This window comes from Fukomys damarensis, unplaced genomic scaffold, assembly GCF_012274545.1.
Source record: "Fukomys damarensis isolate Sample0158 unplaced genomic scaffold, DMR_v1.0_HiC HiC_scaffold_9, whole genome shotgun sequence".
NCBI lineage: Eukaryota > Metazoa > Chordata > Mammalia > Rodentia > Bathyergidae > Fukomys > Fukomys damarensis.
The window spans coordinates 32,974,285-32,999,917 of record NW_022900921.1 but is presented as its reverse complement, the minus strand read 5'-3'; the positions used below and the strand labels follow the sequence as shown (position 1 = coordinate 32,999,917).

The 25,633-nt window shown below is 35.6% G+C and overlaps 1 pseudogene; it reads left to right on the top strand.

Annotated features, from left to right (window-relative positions):
• Positions 1-12,182: 12,182 nt before the first annotated feature.
• On the top strand, positions 12,183-12,307 carry LOC117285403 (annotated as a pseudogene).
• The last annotated feature ends 13,326 nt before the right edge of the window (positions 12,308-25,633 follow it).

The following is a 25,633-nucleotide window of genomic DNA, read 5'->3' as shown; positions in this document are numbered from 1 at the left end:
ATAATGATATACAGATCATGAGAAGTTGGCTGACATCATGATTGAGGCTGAGAATACCCAAGAATTGCTGAAAAAAGCTGGAGACCTAGAGAGCTGATGGTACAGTTCAAATCCAGACAGAGAGGGCTGAGAAAAATGAGCTGATGATGTAAATTATAGTATGAATCTAAAGGAAAGAGAAGAGTGATGTCTGCCTTGGGGGAGGAGAGAAACAGAGAGTGAAGGGGTGAGGGGAGGAGGAAGAGGGGAGGAAGAGGGGAGGACGAGGGAGAGAGAGAGGGAGAGTGGGAGAGAACACACACACAAAGAAACGTTCCCTTACTTAACCTTTTTTTTTTCTATTTAGTCCTTGAACACATTGAATGAGATCCATGTGTGTTAGAGAGGGAAATCTTTACTCAGTATGCTCATTCAAATGTTAATTTCATCTGTAACACTCACAGACATACTCAAAATTAAGAATAAAGTTTAATCAAGTATCTGGGCTTCATGGCCCAGTCAAGTTGATGCATAAAATCAGTCATCACAATAAAACTGGGAACATGTGATAATGCTAAGAAGTAGCTAAAAATTTTAATGTGGTAGTTGTATTTCGCTCATATTTATCCCTGTATTATAGCCTAGTAAATAAAGGCACTTAAATTTATTTATTCTTTTTATTACTGCTAGACAACTGCTGGTCCCACTTTGTGTTTTGAGATGGGGTCTTGCTGTGTTGCCCAGGCTGGTGTTGAATTCACACACTCCAGTAATCCTCCTGTTACCAGCTGCACAGTTTCATATGCTCAGGTTCACTTGCTCATTGCTAATGAAGTCAAAGGAGGCCATTTATTTTGGTTAAAAGGAAAAAAAAGATTTATGCAAAGATACTTCTGAAGAGATGGAGGGGCCCATTTTTCTCAAATCACTATCTCACCATGTACTAGTGGGTGAGGGTCTTTTATAATAAGGAACAGAGAGGAAGAGGAGCACAGAGAGACAGTGCAGAACTCCACACTTGGTTTATTTCTTCCCGTCTTCTTTAGTTCACTCTTCATTTTCTTGTGTAAAGAACCTGTTCTCCAGCTTCTTGGGGACGACATTTGCATATTTTGTAACTGCTCTTGGGTTCAGGTGAAGGGATGTTATATGCTCAGCAGGAAGAAGTTTGGAAAAGGTGCTTACCTCTAAAAGAAAAAAAAAATCTAACTTTTCAAGTTTTATTTTGTAATGCCAGTGACATTTCTGCCTCAGCCTCCTTAATGCTGGAATTGCAGGCATGAAAAATACAATTATAAGTGGCCACCACAGTTGACCTTCATCAACCTTCTTCTTTAATTAACACTTCTGTTCTTTCTGTTGAAACTTCCCCCAAAACCACACTTGACTACTTGAGTGTAAGGCATGTAGTATATATGACTGCTGAGCATCTTGCTCCCTTGGAAGAGTTTTTAATGAGAAAAAAACGGTGTCACATTCCTTGAAATAGAAGATCACAGTGTTCTGGTCTGGCAGAGTCATGTCTGAGGAAATACAACTTTCTACAACCATGACCACAGCACAAGGCAATGTGTGATGGGAGTGCACAGATATTTGCAAGTCCAGTTGAGAAGAATGAGTTGGCAGAACCATGGAAAAAACCAGTCTTTGTAGGAAAAATAATTTTGCTTCTCTGAATATCACTTTATTTGTCTACAAAATGGGAAGATGTTAGTTGCCTTCTGTAATTGTTGGAAGAATTAAAGTAATAAATGTAGTTTATTGAGTATAAAGATATTAAGTAGAATAGTCAATTTCTTTACCTTTGTGTCCATTTTAAAAATGTTATTTTATATCCAAGAAATTTAGATGGTCAGAGTAATGTGGAAATGTTCTCCTTATATATGGTCATATCTTTGTAAAAACAAGTTTTGTGCAAATATATTGGGAGAACCAGAATCTCCATAAACAGAATACAAATCACTTTCCTAGAGATGTTGTTTCTGCGTGCCACAGAGTCCAAGGCACTCTCCACGATGTTGGGGGCAGTAAGTTCACAACTGGTGAAAGCTGAGCAACCTATTAATAACCCTTCTTTATAAAACGACTCTGCAAAAATGGGAGCTGTGGTCACATTCACCCTACAAAAAGGTTGACAGAGTGAAATGGGCCACCTGCACTTAATCATGTGTCCCTTTGTGGCTTTCCTTACTCTGTCAGTGGGCATTATTATATTTATCTGTTAAATAAAAGACCAGTTTTTCTTTCCAATGGGACTGGCAAATAAAAACTATTGCGCTAATTCTTTGTTATGCCAAAAGCAGAGATGTGAATCAGAGGAACTGACACACTGAATTTTTAAATTCTGATATTATAACTTTTAATCCTATCTGGTAAGTGTGATTTTATATTGTGAGAAATAGGGAATCATTTGTTCACTCAGCAGTTAATGCTGTATATTATTTCTTAACTAATGCTACAATTATATAATAATACTGGAATTGTTTTTCTGTGTTGTGGTTTGAAACTGGTCATATTTTCCCTCCTATCCATAATGGTGATAATTTATCTTGTTCTTTTTGGCACCCTTATAGTCCTTTTGAGGATAAGGTAGCAACTTAGTAGTATCCCAACTGCAAGTCATTGTATAGTTCATAGAACACCATCTGGCGGACCAGTTACAAAATAATACTTCTGTGGCATGGCACACAACTGTGTATCATGTAGTATGCACTGATGAAAACAAATTTAAACACAATAGTTTTGGCCTTGCGGCTCTACAAAACTAGAAAGTGATAAATGTTAATCACATATATCTAAAATCATAGCCTCCAATAAATGAAGTAAAGGAAAAGCACATAAGCACACACATATACATATCATATACACATGTCCATAAGTAGTATTATCTGCTGGAAATAGCAAACACTTGGAATTAATCCTGGATTCCAATTCTTCCCTTGTCACTCGTGTCATCCTGAATTCCTGAGCACATCATTTGACCAGTGACTATTTCCTCTTTTAAGATGAGGATTCTGAAAATTAAAATTAAAGTCAGATACATAAAGTGCTTGCATGCTATAAAAGGCACTCCATTAATAGTATTAACACTGTATAATTACTGAAAACTATATAATCTAGCATATTTAAAAAATCACAACTCAATTCATATAGCATAAAGTTTGAAAATTTGGGTTAAAACAAATTATTTCTTTATGTGTAAGTATAATTTGGATGCTATTTTTTGTTGGCTTACACTGAAAATTAAGAGAATAGTTTTTTATTAATTGATTAACATATGATTTTTATCTTAACATACCCTAATACTTTACTTCCCTTTTGCTGTCTAGTACTTAATTATTTATGTAGCACATCAGCACTTCAGTGAAACCAGGACATTTTTATTTAGAGAATTTAATTGTAATGAATATCACCTTATATCCCCCCAGATTTACCCATAGAAAGGTATACTTCTGCTTTTTCAAAGTCATTTTTCTTACTTGGTTTTTCTCACTTGGTTGTGTGAAAGACACTGCAGTGTAATGACAGATAAGATCATCTTGCCAGTCTGCAACGAGGGAGGTCTTCTCTGACATGATTGTGGCAAATTTCAGTTACAAATTGCTTGAGTAGACTGCATCCTCCCTGTGTTCAAAACCTTTGCCATTTGATTTTCAGTTCCTACCACAAAAGAAATTTTTATGCTTCATAGTTTTGTGTGTTCACATAGTTTGCTTCAGTCAGTGAAGTGTTGTGCCAAAAGCTTTGGAAGTATGCATTTGGCCTGACTCTCTGCTACCATCATGATAAGCAACAGCCCATGTTAGCACATGGAGTCTGAGAAGGAGAATGAGAGAAAGATAATATGGTCACCCCAGCTCCAATTAGCAACCAGTATATAGACTTGTGAGCTAAACAAATACTTGTGATTAGATGCACAGGCATATTGTGGTTGTTTGTTATACAATATTAATATGGCTATACATAATTGCTAGAAAACATTTCCTGAAGCAGAATGACCCCTAAACTTTTGTCCAAACTAAAAAGTCTTAAAAGTAAAAAAAGAGCTACTTTTAATAATTACAAAGAACCACACTTTTAAACTGGGACTATCCTGTGACAGCCTGGATCTCTTGACTGTCTCTTAAACATTTTTTAATGCTGGTAGAAGTATTTGTGTATCAGAATCAAATAGGTTAATAATAAATAGACTTCTTCCATTTTCATTGTCTATTTAATTTGTTAACATCTATTCAATGTTTGCTGGGATCAAAATTGACCTTACACGGCTTACAATGGACTAATAAATGATGAATAGAAGCACTTCTGGACTATTGGCATTTTTACATTTTATAATCATTGCTATGTAATGGTATTTAAAGAAGAGAGGTTTATTTTAGCTCCTGGTGCTGGTGGTCCAATGTCAAAGACCCACAGTTGGTCATGGCCTTCTCACTGACTGAGCCCTGATATGGTAGAGAGCATTGAGTATCATATGACAAAAGACAGGTAGTGAGTTTCTCTTTCTCATGCTACTGTATATGTCTATACCTTCTGAGTTCTCTCTTCCTCTTCTATACAGGCTGTATCCTGATAATCATCTAATCCTAATGACCAAGCAAAGACCCCACCTCTAAAGATCATAGGCAGATTAAATTAAATTACTGTGACTATTAAACACTGAGTTTAAATGCTTTGTGAATTTGAATAAATATTTCAATGTGAATTGATTAAATGATGCCTGGCAGATTAGTAAAACACCATTCTGAGTATGTCTTTGGGTGATTAACATGTTGGTCAGCAAACTGATGGAAGAAGATCTATCCTATGGGCTTCTGGGAAAATGGTGGAGTGATGAGTGTCAACAACACAGCATGTCTCAGATTTGGAATCCAATCACTGAAAAAGAACAACTTGGGGAAGAAAAAAAGACAAGTAAATTCTTAGAAACCGGGAAGGATCTTACAGGAAAATTAAAATCTAGAGAATAATTAAAGAAACAGAACACAACTCAAGGAAGGGGAGAGACAGTATGTACTTTCTCCCTGGATCCTGGATCCTGATTTACAGGAAAGGGAAGCCAAACCTACTGAGACACAGTGAAACCTGGGGACTCCATAGGTTCTCAGAGAAAAATATGGCAGTATAATGGACTAGCAAGTGCTGTGATCTCCAAGGAAAGCATGGGATTCTGCTCCCAATAGGCTGGTGAGTGGCTCCAATCCAAATGCAAGCCAAATCCCTGGAGAGAGTGCTTAGTCAGATACAATGGTAGGGAGGAGTTGATTGAACCCTGAACACAGAGCAGCCAGGTGATGGCTTCACTTCAGATCTCCCAGTGTTACAGTTCCACAGTGACTGGTTAAGAGATGGCTATGGGAGACAGATGTGGTCAGGGAGTTGGCTAGAGCTAAAGAGGCCAAGCCCAATCTGAGTTGCTCTGGATTTGAGAGTCATGGCACCCTAATGCATGCATCCAGAAAAGACCTGGGGCCTGACTGCCCTTTTTTATCTACCAGCATGACCAGGGATGTGGCTTGACTCTGACACTACCTCTAGATGGTGATCCCTGAAGAAAACCACACATTTAAAATTATTACAGAGAAATTTTTTTTCTTTTTCTTTGTGTATGTGATTATACATTGTGTTGTTTATTTCGTTTGTGTATTTCTTGGTGTTTTTTTTTTCTTCTTTCCTCTTTTTTCTTCAGTTTATTCAGTTGTGGAGAATTTTCCTTTGTCATTTTTCCTTACTGCTTATCTTTTTCTTTTTTCTTTCTTTAACTTTTCCTTCTCTTAATTGTGCTTTTTAACTTTTTCTTTTTTACTCATATAATTTATTTTTCTCTACTTTTTATCTTCTATTTTTTGCCAGTTTTTTTTGTTGTTGTTGGAAGTATGGGCCGCAAAAGTGATCACTGGGAGGACACAATTTCAGAACTAGAACACAATGATGCCTTCAAAGACCAACTACTCAAAGACATCTTAAAAGCAATGAGAGAACATGAAAAATGGTTCCAACAGCAGCTAGATAGCACAAAGAAGAGTAATCTAGGAATAATTAGAATTAGTGCAAAATTGAAAGACAACACAGATGGCATTAAAAAATGTTCACAGAAATCATAGCTGAAACTTCACCAATACAGGGAAAAAATAAACATATCAATGAGCAAATCATAGAGAACCCGTAGCCATGACCAAAATAGAATTTTTCTTTACCACACATTATCTTCAAAGCACCAGAAGTGCGTCATGGGGACAAAAATCTTAAAAGCAGTTAGAGAAAGGAAACAAATCATGTGTAAAGATAAAACCATTAGAATAAAAACAGACATATCATACAAACATCAAAGACCATAAAGGTTTGGAGTGAATTGTTTTAAGCCCAAAAAGATAACTTCCAATCCTGACTTATGTATACTACAAGTTTCTTTCAAAATTGATGGAAAAATAAATATTTCTGTGGCAAGGAGCACCCAAATGGTAAGTGCAGTAAATCAGACATACAAGCTTAAATATTTTCATGGTTTCTCTTTATAAGAAACCCAATATATAAGTAAACTACCAAGATAAAAGACAGACAACAACAAAAGGAGAGGAAAGTAGTTATTGTAGTCCAGCATGGCCAATGAATCTATAAGTGTGCTTTGACTTAGTACAATTCATTTGTGTATTTTATATGGTTTTGGTCTATTAGTCTGGCTGTTAACCTGTATTTATGATAATTATTTGATAAATAGAAAAATAAATGATGCTGGTGAAAAGGATGTATTATGTACACATACTATCTTGTGCAATGAATATATTATGCATTGCAAATCTCTACTAATAAAAATTTAAAAATTTAAAAAAGATTCATCCTGGATATATATGGGTCACATAAGCCAATAAGCTTATAACCAGTGTAGGAAAAAAAAAGAAAAAGAAAAAGGAAATGTCCCTGTTTCGGAAGAGGTCCAGTCTTTGCCATTGCCTCTGGTCATCTGCCATGAGTTTCCTCAGCATTCCAGTGCAGCCTTGCACTGGCAACACAACAGTGAGCTTGTAGGTCTTCAACCTTTGACTGGTCTTGCATCCTGGATCCCTCTTGTTCTGTGGTTTCCGTTTTCTGGGCTGAGCAGGTACTGGATCCTTCCACCCTCCGGCATTCAGACTGCCCCTGTGGATCCTTCTGCCTGAGATCCTGCTCATGGCATTGTCCACTCTCCCACTTCTGACCCAGTAAGCCTGCCTAATAAACCCCCTTCCAGAATTATACATATATTTTGAATTGATTCTGTTCCTCTAGAGAACCCTAAATAATACAGTTTCCAGTCTCTTAATCCTTAGTGTAAGGATTAAATTTCAACACACACATTCTTAGGTGATACTTAAACCGTGGACAAGCCATAACAAAGGGCACATCTTGGGATTAATTACACGTTGAAGCAGGTGTGCATAAGCGATTAAGAACTTATTGAATAGGCCCAGATAAAATTGTCTTATTCAACTCAGCCTATACAGTGTTTTCTTTTTTTGAATGTTCTATAACTACTGTGAGTTGGGAAATACACTGCACTGTGGACAACAGAACTCGAATGAAAATGTCACTAGCTTACAGTATGGTTATGGACCCAGGGGACATAAAACTCCCAAAAGAAATAGAGCTTTGGAAAAAGCCAGGAAAGGTAGAAATATGCAGTTGCAAATTTTGGGATTTACCCCAGAAACAGCAGAGATCTACTTTTCTAAGCAGTAGAGACATATGCACGCACATTTATGTATTCTTGTGTGTGTATGTAGATCTTAAATAGTAAAGCACCCCTTACTCAATTCCATGATGGTAAACACCAGTACTGCATAAAATTGGAGACATTCAAGGGAAGGTCTGCAGAATGCCAAGTTTCCTTCAACTTTTTCATTAGAGGAAAAAATGTATAAAATTAGACAAATAATGAATCACCGCAAAGGGAATCTGCGAGGCTTTAGGGATGGGTTTTAGGATTTCAACTGCCAAACTTGCAAAATACAGAAATGCTTGAGCAGCACCAGATGTATTTAGCTTTTCAAAAGGCTGCAGATCAGGTTGCAATGGCAGTTTGATCACAGAGACCTCACAGTTTGATCTCAGAGATGCAGCTTTTGATGTGCCAAGTGATCATACACAGTTACACTTTGGTCACAAGTATGGTGAAAGCCTAACACAAATGAATCACACCAGCACTGGGAAGCCCTCAAGACCCAGGGCTTCTGCTTAAATATCTTGCTAGCCAGGATTTTCCATTGTTTTTTTCTTTTAAAAGGAACAGATCTAACTGATTCAAAAGTAGGGCAAAAAAATTTTGTGGATCAGTATTCAATATAAGGCAGGCCTAGAGAACCCTCTTCTATCTTTAGGGTTGATGTTATAGGAATTAAAATGTCATTAGACCCCCAAGAGCCCTCATCATGCCTCTTCTTATTAATACACAGTTCCTCTTGTAAGCACTATCATGACTTCTTCTATCAATTTTTTAAATATATGAGAAAGAATAATACACTGCATGTTATTTGTTTGTTGTTAACTTTTCCTCAGCATCAAGTACTTGAGATTCATCACTGTTACTGTATAACTGTATATAGTTGTGTTTTAAAATCTTGGTAGTATCTCATTGTATGGGTACAACCTATTTTATTCATGCTAACTTCAATTGGCATTTGGATTGTTACTAATTTAAAAGTAGAAAATTTTTTCTATGCACATTCTTAAATGTCTTTTAGTATATTATGCATTTCTGTTGAGTGAATACCTAGGAATGGAAATGCTTGGTCCTGAGGCACTATCACGTTTAAGGAGATAATGACAGTCTTTTGCCAAATGATTGTACCAGTTGATAATCTCAAAACTAGTGGGTGAGCATTCTATTGATCTACATGTTTTAAGGTATTGATGTTCTCAGTAATTTTTATTATTGATAGTATTGTGAATGTGTAGTACAAAGTTATCCCATTGAAAATTCTCCATTCACTGTTGAATTACAAGGCTTGGAACCTTTTCAAATGTGCATTCTCCATTTTGACTCTCTTCTGCTGTGAAAATCCTATTCACATACCTTTACTGTTCTATTGCAGTGTCAGTTTTTTTCTTATTCACTGGTATTCACGTTATGAACTCAGAAAATGAACTTTTGTTGTTTATAGGTCCATATGACAAATGTTCACTCTCCTCCCTCTTGCCTTTGCACTGCTATAATAGTACCTTTTAATGAACATAATTGCTGATTTTAATGTAGATTAATTAACAATTAATATAGAAATGTTTTCCTTTATGGGCATTATTTTATTTATGGGTAGATTCCTGTAATTCAGATTATGACAGTGTTTTCCAGCATCATCTTTTATATGCTCTATTGTTTATTGTTCAAAAAGTTGAAGTCTGATAGAATAAATAATCTCTTCTGAATTTTCTTCAGGAGTGTTTATAAATATTCTCGGTGTTTTTAAGGGTTTATGTAAACTTGAAAATTGGCTTTTCCTGAGAAATATGTTTGAATTTTATTTTTTTAATTTAAAATATTTTATTCCTATGTCTTTGTAGTACAAAATCATTACATTCATTGAGGAATCGATATATGTATGTAACAAATCTTAATTCTTTTTATTTCCCCTTCCCCGATCTGTACTCCCCTCATCACTTTCTCCCCTTTCCATTTGCAGAAGATTTTGGATTTTGATTGAGATTGCAAACTACAGATCATAGTGAGGAGAAATGATTGACAGTGATCTTCAAATTGTTGCCAGAGTCTTTAGCCACAGGCCTGACTATGGAAATTCAATAAACTGTATTTAGCCCCTTGCCGCTTTGAGAGTCCCATTAACAGAGAAAAAGAATTGGTGGCAAGAAGAAGATTTTAGTTCAGTGTGGCAACCCTGAGCATATGTCAGAAAGCTGTCTGAACTGTACACCTCCAGGATTTTAAAGAGAAAGAAGAGCAGGGAGTGTGTGTGTGTGTGTGTGTGTGTGTGTGTGTGTGTGTGTGTTTGTGTGTAGTAGGCAATCCTGTATCATTTCTAATCTTTTTTTTTTCTCATTGAGTTTATTGGCACATTTTAGGTATACAATACAGTTGCATTTATCATTGAGATCTTGTACCTTTACATGACAGGTCTTAGTTCTCATTTTTTCTCCCTTACCCCTGCCCTCTCTTCACCCCCTCCTCCCTTCCCTATTTACAAATACTTTATTTCCATTTTTTCATTTTCTCATTTTTTCCTTTTACCTTATTACCTTTCCTCTACCCTTCCCACTTCCCCTACGCCTTTAGCCCTTTTCTTCCTATTTCACATTGTCATTTATATCATTAGGATCTTGTGTACCATTATAGTTTTTCACACCAAAGAAACTATTCAGTATTTATACGTGTGACTTTTTTATTTCACTTAGGAGTATACCCGCAATATGTATCCATTTTCTGATGAATGAATCTAATTTCTCATTCTTTATGGCTAAGTAGTATTCCATTTTATTGAAAAACCACATCTTCTTTATCCAGTATCCAACTGATGGGCAAATGAGCTGTTTCCAAGTTTTAGCTATTACAAACTGTGCCGCTATAAACATGGGTATGCATACATCACTGGGATATGATTCTTTTAACACTTTTGGAAAGATACCGAGCAGAGGGATGGCTGGCTCAAATGGAACCTCTAATCCCAGCTCTTTAAGGTATCTCCTTACTTATTTCCATAGTGGTTGCACCAGTCTGCACTCCCACCAACAATGGAGAAGGGTTTCTTTTTTCCCCACAACCCCACCAACATTTGTTATTAGTTGATTTCTTGATAGCAGCCATTCTTTCGGAATCTCAGTGTTATTTTCATCTGCATCTCTCGAATGACCAGTGATGTGGAAAAATTTTTTTATATATTTACTTTATGCTTTTACTTCTTTGTCTGAGAAATGTCTGGTCATTTCAGATGCCCATTTTAAAAATAAGGATAATTTTTAAAGATTTTTCTATTAAGTATGACTTTGCTATAAGTGTGTGTGTATGTGTGTGTGTTTCTCATTTTCAAATCAAGAAATTTCCTCTTTGTTCTTACTTTGCTGTTAGTTTTTAAATTATTAATGCAAAAAGTTGTTGAATTTCATCCAATGTTTAATCTGCCTCAATTGAGATGATCATATGTTTTTCCTCCTGTTCTGCTAATGAGACGAATTACAATGCTTTCAAATGTTGAAACACATTTTTTCTAGAATGAGATCAAACTCTTTATGACATCCTTTTATAATTGTTCAATTTGATATTTTTGTGAATTTGCCCATGATTATTATACCAAACTATAATTTTTCTTTGCTTTTATATGTTTTAAAGCTTTAAGAATCAAGGTTATACCAACCTGATCAAATGACCTGGAATTTTTTTTTTCTCTTGTTCTACTCTCTGGAAAATTTTATCTAAGATTGGGAATAGTTTTTCCTTAAATACTTGCAATTAAATGATAAAGCATCATGGTATAGATTTTTCTTTGTGTTTGTATTTTTAATAGTAGAATCAGTATCCTAGGATTTATAGGGTATTCAGTTTTTCTGTATGCTGTCATATCAATTTTAATAAAATAAAATTGTAGAAATTTTCCATTTCACTTAAATGTGATTTTTATTTCATTTGATTATTATATTGGCATAAAAATCTTCATAATATTCTTTTTTAAATATTTACCTGTAACCTCCTTTTTCCATCCTCCATATTGCTTTTTTCCCCTTCTGTCATATTTCTTAGATAATATTCACCATGGGTTTGACTATTTGGTTAGTTTTTTCAAAGAACCATCTTTTAACTTTGATTCTCTTCATTGGGATTTTGGTTTCTTATTTCATCTCATTCTACTCCTTTCTACATTCCTTCCTTCACCTTATCTGTAAGTTTGACTTGCATTCCTTTTGTTTTTGTTTTTGTTTGTTTTGTTTGTTTGTTTGTTTTTGTACCAGGGATTGAACTGAGGGCTTTGAGCTTGGAAAGCAGGCACAGCACTGCTGAGCTAAATGCCTGACCCTCTTTGTCTAATTTCTTAACGTAGATGCTAGGAACATTGATCTTACAGCTTTTCTTGCTAATAATAACTTTAATATATAAAAATAATACAAAGTTGTAAATGGTAAATCATAATTGCCCTTCTAAGACATCTTTACATCTTAAAAATTTACTTTTTAAGATCTTAATTCATTTTGTGTTTTATTTCATCTTTGTTTAATAGGGTACGGTAATCGCTTCTCGGCCTTTTGGCTAAGATCAAGTGTAATAGGGTACGGTATATGTTTTTGTCATTTTTGATTCATTTATTTAGCAATGTTTTGATAACCTCTAAATAACTAGATATTTCAAAGTTCCATTTTTAAAAAGTTTTATTAAATTCCAGTGTGATACAGAGTAAGCTCTGAAGTCAGGCTTTGACCCATTCTAGGCTGGTGGCAGAATCATTGAGCTAAATCCCCAGCCCCCTTGACCCATTCTAGAGACCTCAAACTTGGGATCTTATTTACCCCTCCTGGAATTGGAACTCTGTGTTAAATCAGATCTTGATCAAGAGAATGGGCACTTACCTGGGAATGGTGTAGAAGGAGGCAGTTCTGGAAATGTCAGCAGGACTAATTTGTCTAAAAATAGAATGTTTGATTAGGGGAGAAAAAGAAAAACAGTATTTATTGGAGACAGCTGATGATTGGCCTTATTACATTCACAAAGACCTAGAGTTCTCTATGTAGTGAAACTTAAATTCTGAAGTGGAGAATAAAAGTATTTAAGCTGCACTTTAGAAAGATGGAGCTAACATAGTATTGTCCTGATCACCGGATATCATATTTACTGTCAAGAAAAGATCTTAGTCTCAGGGAAAGGGAATTTTATATACCACCATCAGTTCTAGTGTCTATTTTTGCCTATATCATATTTCCTTAGATATTCCCTTAGATAGTCCTTGTTTTGAATATGGAAATCAGAAATAGTTTTGGGTGACAGGCTAAATAATCACTGATCACAATATTTAAATATCATTGAAAGTCAAATATCGCCAGGAGAGAGAAAAGTCATTTGCCTTTTCACATGCTGGAAACTGAGTCCTGAAAATTGATGTAACCTCAAGATATAGATCTCAGTTTTGGACTCCTGCAAATATCATCAAAGAGTTTACTCAAGCCATATTTTTAAAATTCATTAAATTTTATTCTTAGTGCCTCCCCCTCATAACAGATTGTAAAGTCATTATTTACATTGCACATGTTACTTTTTTCATCTGGGAAACTCTAGTGGTTGGAAACTGAAAATTTCAGGGCCATAAGGAATTTTAGAAATCTTAGGTCAGCTTTCTTTATTTACACGTCAGGAACTAAAGCTCAGATTACTTAGGTGACTTATCCAGTCACACAGCTGGCTAGTGGCAGAATTGGCATTATTACCAATGTAATTTGGACACTAATGTTGTAGAGCATCTTTATTCCAAAAAAATTTTAGTAGGTTAAATTCAACACTAAATATATATTAGAAAGTTAAGAAGCAGATTATTAGTATTCCAGGTAAATACTTAACAATTTCTATATGATATTTGTACAGTATAGAACAGAAATTAGCTTCAGGAAACCGTCTCAAATAACATACATACTACTATATTACATAAATTTGTCTCTGGCAAGGATAGTTCTATTCTAATCCTCAAAGGAGTGTATAAGTCAGTAAAGATAAAGAATCATGACTTATACCTTCTTAGTGGTTCATTAGAATTGAAATCTAGCATCTGTTGGTTCAGCAATGTTAATGTAATGTTTCCACACTGCTACTCTTTCAGAGGCTGTGGATGCACTGAAAAAATGATGCAGCTTCTGCCAGGAAGGTAGGGAGAGATACATCATGTGAGTATAAATTGATATGACTTACTGGTTAGCATTATGTGATTCCCAGTTCAGTTTTTTTTTTTTTAACCAGATCAGTATCACTGTATGTGTCTGGATGGAAACTGAAGCAATTATAGAAATTAATTTAATTTTAATATTTTTGTACAGCTTTAAAGTCATGGAATATCTGTGACATTATTCAGATACATTTTACATAAAGTCTGAAGAGACTCAGGTGTATTTCCTACATGTGGGTTCATGTCACATTTATTTTTGGCCCTGAAATACAAGAAAATGTCAGACACAAGAGATTCCCAGTAATTGTTAACTTGTATTCAATGTTTTCTTAAACATTGGATTTTTTTCTCAGCATGTCACATAGAAATTAGCAAATCAGTAGATTTTTTTACCTTAGGTATAAGTGAATAACTTTCCTTTTTCTCTGGAAGGGCTATAGCAACAAAGAAGCTAATGACTTCTTATCCACAACATCACAATGGTCATGGAACAAGAATAACTCACTTAGACAACTTTTAAATACAATACCAGTTGACGTGAACTTGTTTGGGTATTAAAGTACCCAAAATGCTTCTTTTATGAAGGTAACAAAAGTGACATTAAAACCCAAACAATTCTAAGACTGCACTGTTGCTAAGAAAAAAAATACAATAAAGAAATATACCAACAGCAAATTCAGGCTTAATAATCAGAGTCCACGAAATTGCAGTTCATTTCCTCCGTATAACAGTAACATTTTCCTTTGCCCTTAAGTTTAAGAAATATGTAGCATAAAAAGTTAAAATCTCTCCTGATGCTTTTGGGGAAAATTGCTCTAAGAATGGCATTGGAAGCATGGCAGTGTAGTTTACCTTGAGCAGAGTTGTCTGAATGGAGACCCATGAGAGAATGTGTATAACATTTCTGAAAAAATAATATTTGAGCCTCCAAATCCCATGGCATTGTAAAAATCTAAAAACCAGTACCCTAATTTGTTTGCTATTATTTAATTTCCCAGAAATGAGGAGCATTTGCTCTGATTTACCTTTATTTTGGCTCGGCCTGAGTCTGGCTTAATAAACTCACGGAGTTGTACTGATTTGAGTTCAGGGGTTAAGAAAACTTTTACTTTACTACTTAATTTAAACTCTGAAATCTGGTAAATTTATTTCCTCAGCTGCATTATTAGATTGAGCTGCAGTGTGGTTACATTTTTAAACATGAAATTTAATAAAATATAGTTTGTATATACAGTAAAGCACACCCTATTTATTTTTTATTTTTTTATTTTTTTCTCTCATTGAGTTTATTGGTACATTTAAGGTATACAGTACAGTTACATTCATCACTGGGATCCTGTACCTTTACATGACAGGTCTTGGTTCTCATTTTTTCCCCTTGTTCCTGCCCTCCCTTCACCTCCTCCTCCCTCCCCCTTTACAAACACTTCATTTCCATTTTTTCATTTTCTCATATTTTTTCTTTTCCCTTATTACCTTTCCCCTACCCTTCCCACTTTACCTACACCTTCAATCCTTTTCTTCCTATTTCACATTGTCAATTATATCATTAGGATCTTATTTACTATTATAGTTTTTCACACCAGAGAAACTATTTGGTATTTACACATGTGTGACTTACACATTTCACTCAGGAATATATCCTCAATATGTATCCATTTTCTTATGAATGAATCTAATTTCTCATTCCTTATGGCTGAGTAGTATTCCATTTTATAGAAAAACCACATCGTCTTTATCCATTCTCCATTTGATGGGCAGATGGGCTGTTTCCAAGTTTTAGCTATTACAAACTGTGCCGCTCTAAACATGGGTGTGCATACATCACTGAAGCACACCCATTTTAAATGAACAGTTCTGTATGTCGACCCATGGTTATGATGAAAGATCAAAATATTTAATGTATTTAAAAAAATTTTAATGTATTATAGCAAAAGGCCTATTGATATTAGTCCTCTTGAAAGAATCCCCCTTACTTTAACACATATATTCCATTGTACTTGCCACTTTCTGAAGCAGACTTGTGACAAAGCAAAATAAAGGTGGATCAGAAAGATGACCTTTTGTGAATGTCTTTATGAGACGTGATCAAAAAGTCAGTGAATACTGCTAGCAAGTAGGCATTCAACAAAATGGCAGGCTCTTAAAAACCTCGCAGTGTGTCCTCATCCACCTTTTTCCCGGATCTGGTATCCTGTGACTTCTTCTTTTGTTTTGTTTTGTTTTTTTACTTCTGAGTTTTCAAGAAAGTCCAAATGACCGTGAAAAGTAAACATATTGAATGGATCCAGCAAATTAAGGCAGCTACATGCGTACAACTAAAAATACTCACAAAAGAGGATTTCCAAAGCTGCCTCCGAAAGTGGTAAGAACAATGGGATGGATAATTGTGCTCAAAGAGAGGAAGAGTGTTAGGAGGTGGATGAATGGCTTTATGTCTTTTACTGTAGTGATGTTTTTAAATTTAAACATTCATCACATTTCAATCATACCTTACATATTTCTACAGCCGCTGCCCCAATCAAGGTATAGAATATTCCCATCACCCAAGAAGATGTCTTCGTACCCCTTTGCACTCGCTTCCACTTCTTCCTCCCTGCCTGCCCCAGGCTACCACTAACCTGATTTTATCACTATGGAGTAATTTTGCTTTTTAGAAACAGAGTCACAACACAGTATGGATTTTTTTCTGTGGCTGGCTTCTTTCTGTTACTCGGTCCAATGTTTTTTAGATTCATCCATGATATTTTTTTTGAGTTTTTTTTTTTTTATTGAGTTTATTGGTACAATCTAGGTATACAATACAGTTACATTCATTATTGGGATCCCGTACCTTTACATGACAGGTCTTGGTTCTCACTTTTTCCCCTTGCCCCTGCCCTCCCTTCACCCCTCCTCCCCTCCCCATTTACAAACACTTTATTTCCATTTTTTCAGTTTCTCATATTTTTTTTCCTCTCCCTTATTACCTTTCCCCCACCCTTCCCACTTTCCCTACACCTTTAGCCCTTTACTTCCTATTTCACATTATTAATTACCTCATTAGGATCCTGTGTACTATTATAGTTTTTCACACCAAAGAAACTATTCAGTATTTCAGTTAAAGAAATCTCTGTATGAACATTAAAAATAGGGACTCCTAAAATAAATCTAAAAAGGAAAGTAAAAGATGTAATGATTTAGCATTAAAATAATCCTTAATTCTGGAGATGAAAATGGTCCCTGAAAATATTTAAATTGCTTCTTGCTCTTATAGTCTTATCTTATTCTTTTTTTCATTATTTAGAGAATACTTTATTAGTTTCTGTAATCAAACCCACGTAGATATGACCTTACATATTTAGTACGATGTGTTACCCCTGTACACATGGAAAAAAAATAAAAAATAAAAATAAAAAAATTAACATTTCTAGACCAATATGGCTGTCCATTTCTGTCCATGATATTTTATAGTTTGCTTCTTTTTCTTGCTGAGTAATGTTTCATTTATGAATATACAGCATCTTATCAATTTATTTATGGACTTTTTTCAGTATTTGGCTTCTATAAACACTCACAAGATATCTTGTGAACATATGCATTCAATTTTCTTAGATTAATAATTGGCCATGGAACTTCTGGTTATTGGATAAGCATATGTTTATAAAAAAATTCCAAGACATTTTATTACATTTATGCATATATTGCCTTCTAGTCCATACTTGTCTTTTTTGGTACCAGGGATCAAACTCAAGGCCTTGTGCTTGCGAGGCAGGTGGCAGCACCACTGAGCTAAATCCCCAGCCCCATACTTGTCTTTTGCTTTTATTAATAATGTCTTATGACTGTCAGGAAGTTTTTATTTATTTGTTTGTTTATTTGGGTGCCAGGGCTCAAACTCAGGACCTTGTGCTTATGAGGCAGGTGGCAGAACCACTGAACCAAATCCCTGGTGGTCAGAAAGTTTTTATAAAGACCAATTTATGAATTTGTTTTGTGATTCATGCTTATCCTATCTTGTCTTTGTCTATCCTAAAGTAAGAAAAATATTTATGTTATTGTCTCGTCTAGTAACTTTGTAGTTTTATTTATTGTGTTTTGGTGTATGATTAGTATCTAGTATATTACTGTATATGAAAAAAAGTAAGGGTCAATTTTACTTTAAGTGTGGATATCCAATTGTTTGGCCATTATTCACTGAATACTTTATCCTTTCCTCATTTAACTATCTCGGTGCTCTGTACACACAAATGCCAGTACGGAATTTGTATTCTCTCAGTATTTATGTACTTGTATGTATGTCTAGCATTTATTCATGAACTGTGTTCTGTACCTTTCTGTTTTGTATTTTATATAATTATAGCAATATTATAGTGATTTTTAATAAGCCTTGAAATCAGGTAGTTTGATTCTTCCTGCTCTGTTCTTCTTTTTCAAGGTTATTTCCACAATATAAGGTCACTCCATTTTCATATATATTTTTAAAATCAGCTTCTCACTTTCTAAATAAATACTTGAATTTAAAAAACATAACATTGTATTTATAGATTACCAGTCCTCCAGTGCAGTTATATAGTACATGTGAAAAATTACGGCCTCTGAAACAGTAAATGCCCTGAGCATTCATAATAGGCCTACAACTGCTTTTCAGTGGCTATTTGGTCAGCCCTGGCTGTTCAGAGGTCACTTGTCTTCCACAGAGTATCTCTCCGCACTTCTTTGAGCCACTTACAGGATTGCATTATTGTTCAGATCAAGAAGGCATTTCTTCTTTGAGCAGCCATGATGTGCTCTCTGATGTCTATAAGAAAAATACAAAGTAGTGAAAGGCTTCAGCAAACACTAGGATCATTATATTTCTGCTATGATTTTGACTTGATTCAAAAGTGGGTGTTTGGAAAACGTTGGTGGAACAAATAGTGACGATTTTGTGCAGGAGTGAAGAGCTTTTGTCACCTCTGTAAGAATTTCAGGAGTTGTTTCTTTTGCCTCTCATTTTAACTGGAGGGTGGTGGCAAATATGCAGGAAAATGAAATGTTCACTGCAAATCCCATAATACGACAGGGAAAAACTTCATGGCTGAAGCTTTCAGTTTTCACTCAAAGATTTTTTCCTTTAATTCATTTTATAATTGATTTCTGGGCATCCAGAGAGTCCAACCTCCTCTTTTTATCTTTAGATGACTCTAGCTTAGCACTTGGGGAAAGAAGTATATAACTTCTTTTCTCCCTTTGGAAAAACTTCATTCAAGTAATTGCTCTCACTTTATGTTTTAATACTTGATAAAATAGGGCCAGGGATTCAGCTGAGTGGTTCCGCAGCCTGCCTCACAAGCTCAAGGTGCTTGAATTAGACTGAAAATAGAATAGATATTGAAATAAAATAGGTAAATAAAATGACAAATGGCTCTGAACCTTCACACTCTTACTTTACATATCATAACAAAGTGACGTATTGTAAATAAACACAAATCTGTCTCTTGAGGTTTGAAGGATTCATATAGTCTCCTACAGGAAGATCTTCAGAGAATGATTGAGTTGGGAAATTAACTCCATACACTGCAAAATGACTAAAAAATTATCTTGGGCCATGATATTCCCCAAGTCCCACATTATACAGACTTTCCCCCCCCTTTTTTTTTCTTCCTGTCTTTTCACTACTTCCCCCCTGAATATTTTTCTAGGTGTCCTTAATTCTTTTCTTAGAACCATCTACCTCATTTTATGACTTGCTTTTTCACTATTTCTTTTTTCTAATGCCTTTGCAAGTACAATGGATATGCCTACAGCCAGACTGTCATGAGATTATACTGAGAAGCAATATTTATATTTTGTTGTTCATGTCTGCATTACAAGTGTCTCAAAGTTAATTAATGTTTTAGCTGTGATATCTCAATATGTAAGAACTTGGCTACACACAGTGAAGAAATTAACCAGAGATAAGGAACAGTGGCCCTTTAGGAAATATCTATGAATATTGGGATTGTTGAAAACTTTTTGATTTAAAAGAGCAGGACTCCACTTACAGTGTTTCTCCTTATATGGACTATGACACTTTTTCAACTGTAAGATTGTGATCATTTATCTGACAGATAAATGTGTGCTCATAGAAAAAATAGTTTTTTTTGAGGTAGGGTATTACTCTCTTTCCCATACTGGCCTTGACCTCACAGTGCTCTTACTTCACCTCCTAAGTACCTGGGGTTACAGGCCTGCATCACTAACCTGGTGAGTCAGAAATTTTTAAGATTGACTTCAGAGAAAGCTAGCAATATGGTTGTGTAGAGGGATGTAGTATAAGCATAATTGTAATAGTTTCGTCAACATTATTGTAAAAGTAAGAACAGTGTATGGAGGAGACCAGAAAATAGAGTAATGCACCCTTCCTGAGTAGGCTGTGACTTGTTTTGAATTGGCAGTGATATTTTTTTCTAGATCGTGAAGTATATGGATGTAATTACCAGGATGGAAATGGAGGCATTTATCTTCAAGAGGCATGAATTCAAATGCCTTTAGGGGCAGACCAGTGATATAAATATGCAAAATGGAAGGGTTAGGTAGAATATTAACAATGCCTGTAGCAAATTGGAGAGTGCATGCCTGTTTAAAGCCACTCAAAATAATTTTTAAAAGCTCTTCTGACCAAATAAACATCTTCAGGGGAAATAGCCTTCTTTCAACCTTCAGTAGTGATAATTCCAAGCACAGAAAAAAATCTGGAATAGGATACCTAGGCGGAGTGTAGAATATGACAGATAGCCCAGTCTGAGGAAGGCATAGGAAAAATCACTTTTGGAATCACCCATGAGTGGCCTTCTATGTTGGTGAAAGGAGTTTAGAATTTAGAGAGAATAGAGAAGCAGTGGAGTTTGTCAAATAGTTGGAGTGACATAGTATGTTTTGTTTTATAGGGTAATTTACCCAACTTGGGAGTGTAATACTATGGATTGAATAGCCTGAGCTCAGAGATGCATTGCACAAACCCACAAGAGCATGATGAGGCCTAACCCAGGGAAGTAACAACACAGTTGGGGAGGGAGTTTGGGAAAAGAAGAGACTTGTGATGCGGAATGAAGCCAGTCTCCCAGAGTTCTCCCAGAGAAAGAAGAGGTGGACAGCAATTTGTACCCAGGTCAGTGTGTGCAGACCTGAGTTGATACTGAATGTGGTCGAGGGCAGGGCTGGAGAGCCTAGCATCCTCTCTCCCATTGTGTCTGCATCCTGATCAGCAATCTGGGGGTGCGGACATTCAGTGGGACACCTTTGAGACTGACCTCTTTCCTACAGAGCAAATTAGCCTGACTCAAACAGAATGAGGCATTCCACCTCAACCTAAGTATGCAGGTCTTCTCCTGCCACATGGGTGCCATCTTCTGTGAGTGTTCAGTTTTCTTCACTGAGAGGAAAAACTAAAAAGAGCAGATACTTATGTCTGCAAAAATGTTACTCTATGTTAAAAAAAAAAAGCAAACAACGTTAATACATCTTACAACTTCTACCCAGAATCTGTTAGGCTGCTGCTATAGCAACCCGCAAAGAAACATATTCAATAAACACTCCTCCCAACCCCCTCTAAGATCTATATACCTTACAGTCACCCTTATAGTGAGGCTGTCTCTCTTATATTACACCCACTAAGTGAAGATCCAAAGCAAAGAGACAGAAAATAACATCTTCTAACAATCTGCTTGTCATTTAGAAAAAACTCACTGTATAAATGTCATGGAAACAAGCTGTTCTTGCAGAAAGAAAAGAAGAAAGCTCTGCCTTACTTGCTTCCCTTTCAATTTTAATCTTCCTAATAAAAGGGTAACACAAAGCAAATATTAAGTGTTTGAAAGCAAATACCTTAAGTTTGGCCAGTGTAGTTGGGCTGCACTCAGCTGGCAGGCTCCAGGCGAGGAGCTCCTCATCCAGCTCTCTGAATAGAAATCAAGATACTGCCCCAGGTGATACCTAGACAGTAGTAAGAACTCAAATTAAGGCTGATAAGAGACACTGAGTATTTTTTAAAAATCAGGATGGAGAATCCTTGCTAGGATACTGACTTGAAAGCCAACAGATTTTTGGTCAGTTAACAAACTTTGAAGGACACATAAAATGTATAGCTCAAAAATGACCAAACAAGGCCCTGTTCTCTGTTGTGAGTGAAAGGAACTGTGTTTGCAATGGGAGAAAGTGGGCTGTGTTAAACCCTCAGAGTACTGTGGAGCCATCTGTGAGCCTAAAGGAAGGAGCCATAATTCTCAGCTAGGATTCAGTAAGGAAGGCTATCAAGGAGGTGGCATTTGGACTGAGTCACAGAGGAGAGGTAGGATTTTGAAGCAGATTAAAGGAGATGCAGGGAATTCCAAAGAACACATTGAATAAAAGAAAAGAATAGAAAGGGTAGTATTTGAGACAAAAATCATGGAAGGTCCTAAACAGCATAAGCTCATTCCTTTCTGTACTGGATTGGAGATTTCAGGTATGTTTCATTAGTGAATATCCACAATCCAGAATCTGCTAATTTGCTTGGGGATTAAGAAATGGAAAAGGAATTTGGGTAGGTGGCATGTTGGGGGTCATGTAGACTGATTGCCTGACAAAGAAATGAGAGAGGCCATTGAGAAAGTAAATTATGGAAAGAACAGCAGAACCTCTGGTTATAGATTACAACTCAAGAAAATTTACTGGCACCTCTATTAGAGGATAATAGAGAGGTGGAGGTTTTTATTTGTATGTGTGTGGGGGTATGGTTTATTTTTTCTTTTTGTGTAGTACAGGGCATTAAACCCAAGGCACATTGAGCTCTATCCTCATCCCATTTTTAAAAAATTTAAGGCAGAGTCTCACTAAATCATTAAGTTCCCAGGCTGAACACTAACTTGTGATCCTCCTGATTCAGCTTCCCAGAGCACTGGGATTATACTCAGTTTAGAGGTTTGTATTTCCTATTTTACTTCAAAAGAACTAGCTTCTGTTAATGGTGTAGAGGGAGCCATTACAAAACAACCATCAAGAACTTCAGAGGGGATCAATTATACTTGGTCTGGTTGAAGAAGAAAGTAACATCATGGTGGTATTGTTACAACAGCAGCCAGAAAGAGACAAGCAAATATGAATGCTCCCCAAAGGACCAGGAAGCCAGGAAAGGATCCCTGAAAGGAAATGACTCAAGGCCTGATAGCCCGGGGAAGATTATCTAAAATTAGGGAACTATAGGTTTAAAACACAGACACACAAACTGATAAGGCACGAGAAACATTCTGAATCATGTAGATAATTTATGGTGGATCATACAGGCAGACTTTCAGAGTACATCCTGCAGCACACTCATTCTGAAGAGGCTGGTGCTGGAACAGAATATTTGGAGATGGGAATGTATTGGAATATGAATAATAGAATTTTTCAGCAGACCAAGAAAAATGTAAGGACCCGAGATAAACAGGTTGGAGGCTATGAGGAAAGGAAGGTGGGGGTAACAGCAACTATGTCACTGAAAATAAATATACAAAGAAACACGACTAGGTGCTTGTTTGGTTGGTTGTTTGAACCATGAAGTAGGAGAAGCAGCAAGAATGAATAAATAATGTATTAAGAAAATATAGCATGGGTGTTGAATGAATGGACTTTAGAATCAGCTAGATCTGATCCTACCTGGCTCATTGATCTATGCGAGATCTTAAGTGTCATTTAATCTTCCTCAGTGTGTTTTCTAATTTATAAAAGGAAAAATATAATGCCTATATTTTAGGCTTAGTTTTGGAGCAAAGTAATATACTTTTATGTAATATAATTTAAAATATTTGCCATAAAGAATATTTATCAATAAAACTGATGTGTTTGTTTAAATAATGAAAATAAATTATTTTTCATGTTGTAATAACTCCTTCTTGTGATATGAGACAGGTGCGTTATGAGAAGAGTTGTGTTGTCCTCATTGTCTAATGAAGTATTTTCCAAGTTTGAGTAACAACTGAAATTTTAAGCTATCATAAGCATTTGATTAATTTCATTTTAAGGTTATCTAAATATGTACAAACATAAGCTAGAAGTAAATTCTCTATGCTTATGTTCTTTTTACAATATAAATCTATAAAATGTATAAACTAAATATAATTCAAACTATAAACCCAAGAAAAGCCAAATCATAATCACTAAAGAAACATAACAAATGTTGCTAAATTGATATATCAACAGTGTTACATTTAATAGTAAAGATTTTGGACAAACATTCATTGACTTATTCTTGTTTTCATTTAGACAAACCAATACAGAGATAACAGTTCAATTGAAAGATTTATAAAATTGTTACATAAAACAGTATTAAAAATTTCACCTAGTTGGCTAATTCAGGAAAATCAATTCACAATATAATATACTTTGCCAACAAGAAAAATTTAAATATCAATTTAGCAAAATGTTGCAAATTATTGCAAAAGTATTTTCATCATTGAAGAAGATAAGTTTCCAATTATGGTAACTTTCAAATTGGAATTTATATCTAATCCAATAATTACTAGAATGAGAGAAAAAACTCCTTCAGTATTCCTTTACTATTACTAACAGAATAATGTTTAGGAAAGATAAAATTTGCAAAACACTAACTGCATTCAACATGAGTTTATATCTGATCTTAAAATTATTTTTGGTATGTTTATACTTTTTCTGGCCATGTGGTAGATCAGCTCTACTTCTCTGCCTTAACTATTGCAAAGCTTCTTTTACATAGTATGCAAAGATGTCTTTTGGACATTTTTGGACAAAAACATAATTACAAACCCAAATGCAAATGTGGAGCCCTGAAATTATTTCACAGATCTCTTTTTTAGGGTTTTGCTTCAGATGATATAGAACAACTTATGCATAGGAATTTTAGTCTTCAGAATTAGAATTTTAGTCTATTTGAAGTCCTTCAGTATCCTAATCTGTTTTTTGTTACAATAACAATACCTGGGAGTGTGCAATTTATGAAGAAAAAAGCATAATTATGACTTGCTGTTTTAGAGATGGGAAGTCCATGCTTGGACAGCCATATTGGGTGATGGCCTTGTATTATTTCTAGAATGGGGAAAAAATGGGCTTATACAGAAGAGGCAAAACATGAGGGGCTTCCTTGCTTCATAGCAACCCTCTGTCCTGAGAAATGCATTACGCCCTTTCAGGGACCAAGGCACATCTCACAGGCCCCAGCACCTAGCAACACTGTTACACTGGCAATTAAATCTCAACATGAGTTTTGGAGAGGACAAATCATACTCCAATCATAACGTTCAGGGTGTGACCAGAGTCATGTTTTATTTTGCAAGACCTTAGTAAAGCTATGACATCAGGCATAAACAGACAGGTAGGTAGGTAGGTAGGTAGATCAGATAGACAGACAGACATTCAGTTTATTTTTTGGTCTGATTATCCAGACCAGAACCTGCTGAGATGGCCCCATTTTGTTTTTTTAAAATTGTTGTTCTATAGTGGGTACTCATATCCTCTAGACCTCTACACCTCAAGCCTTCAAACTTTCAGTACCATGTCAATGTGTCTGTCACACAGGGAACACTGTACTGCTCCTTACATGAATCTGGCTTTGGAAAGCTTTGCTTGGGTCTGGCACATAGATCATTGTGCTATTCCATTGCCAAAGTGTGGTGTTAAGAACACTGTGAGATTATGTGAAGCTATGCACTTCCACATACTGTGCAAACAGTTTGTCTGTTTCTGTACTATGACAGAAGCAGGGAAGTCTGGGGATTCCCTGTCTGCCTGAGTTCACCCTGAGAATTTGAGCATAAATCTGCTTTATCTCCACATCCTCTATGATTTCACTCTGTTTCTTGGGAGTCTTGGCTGGTAAG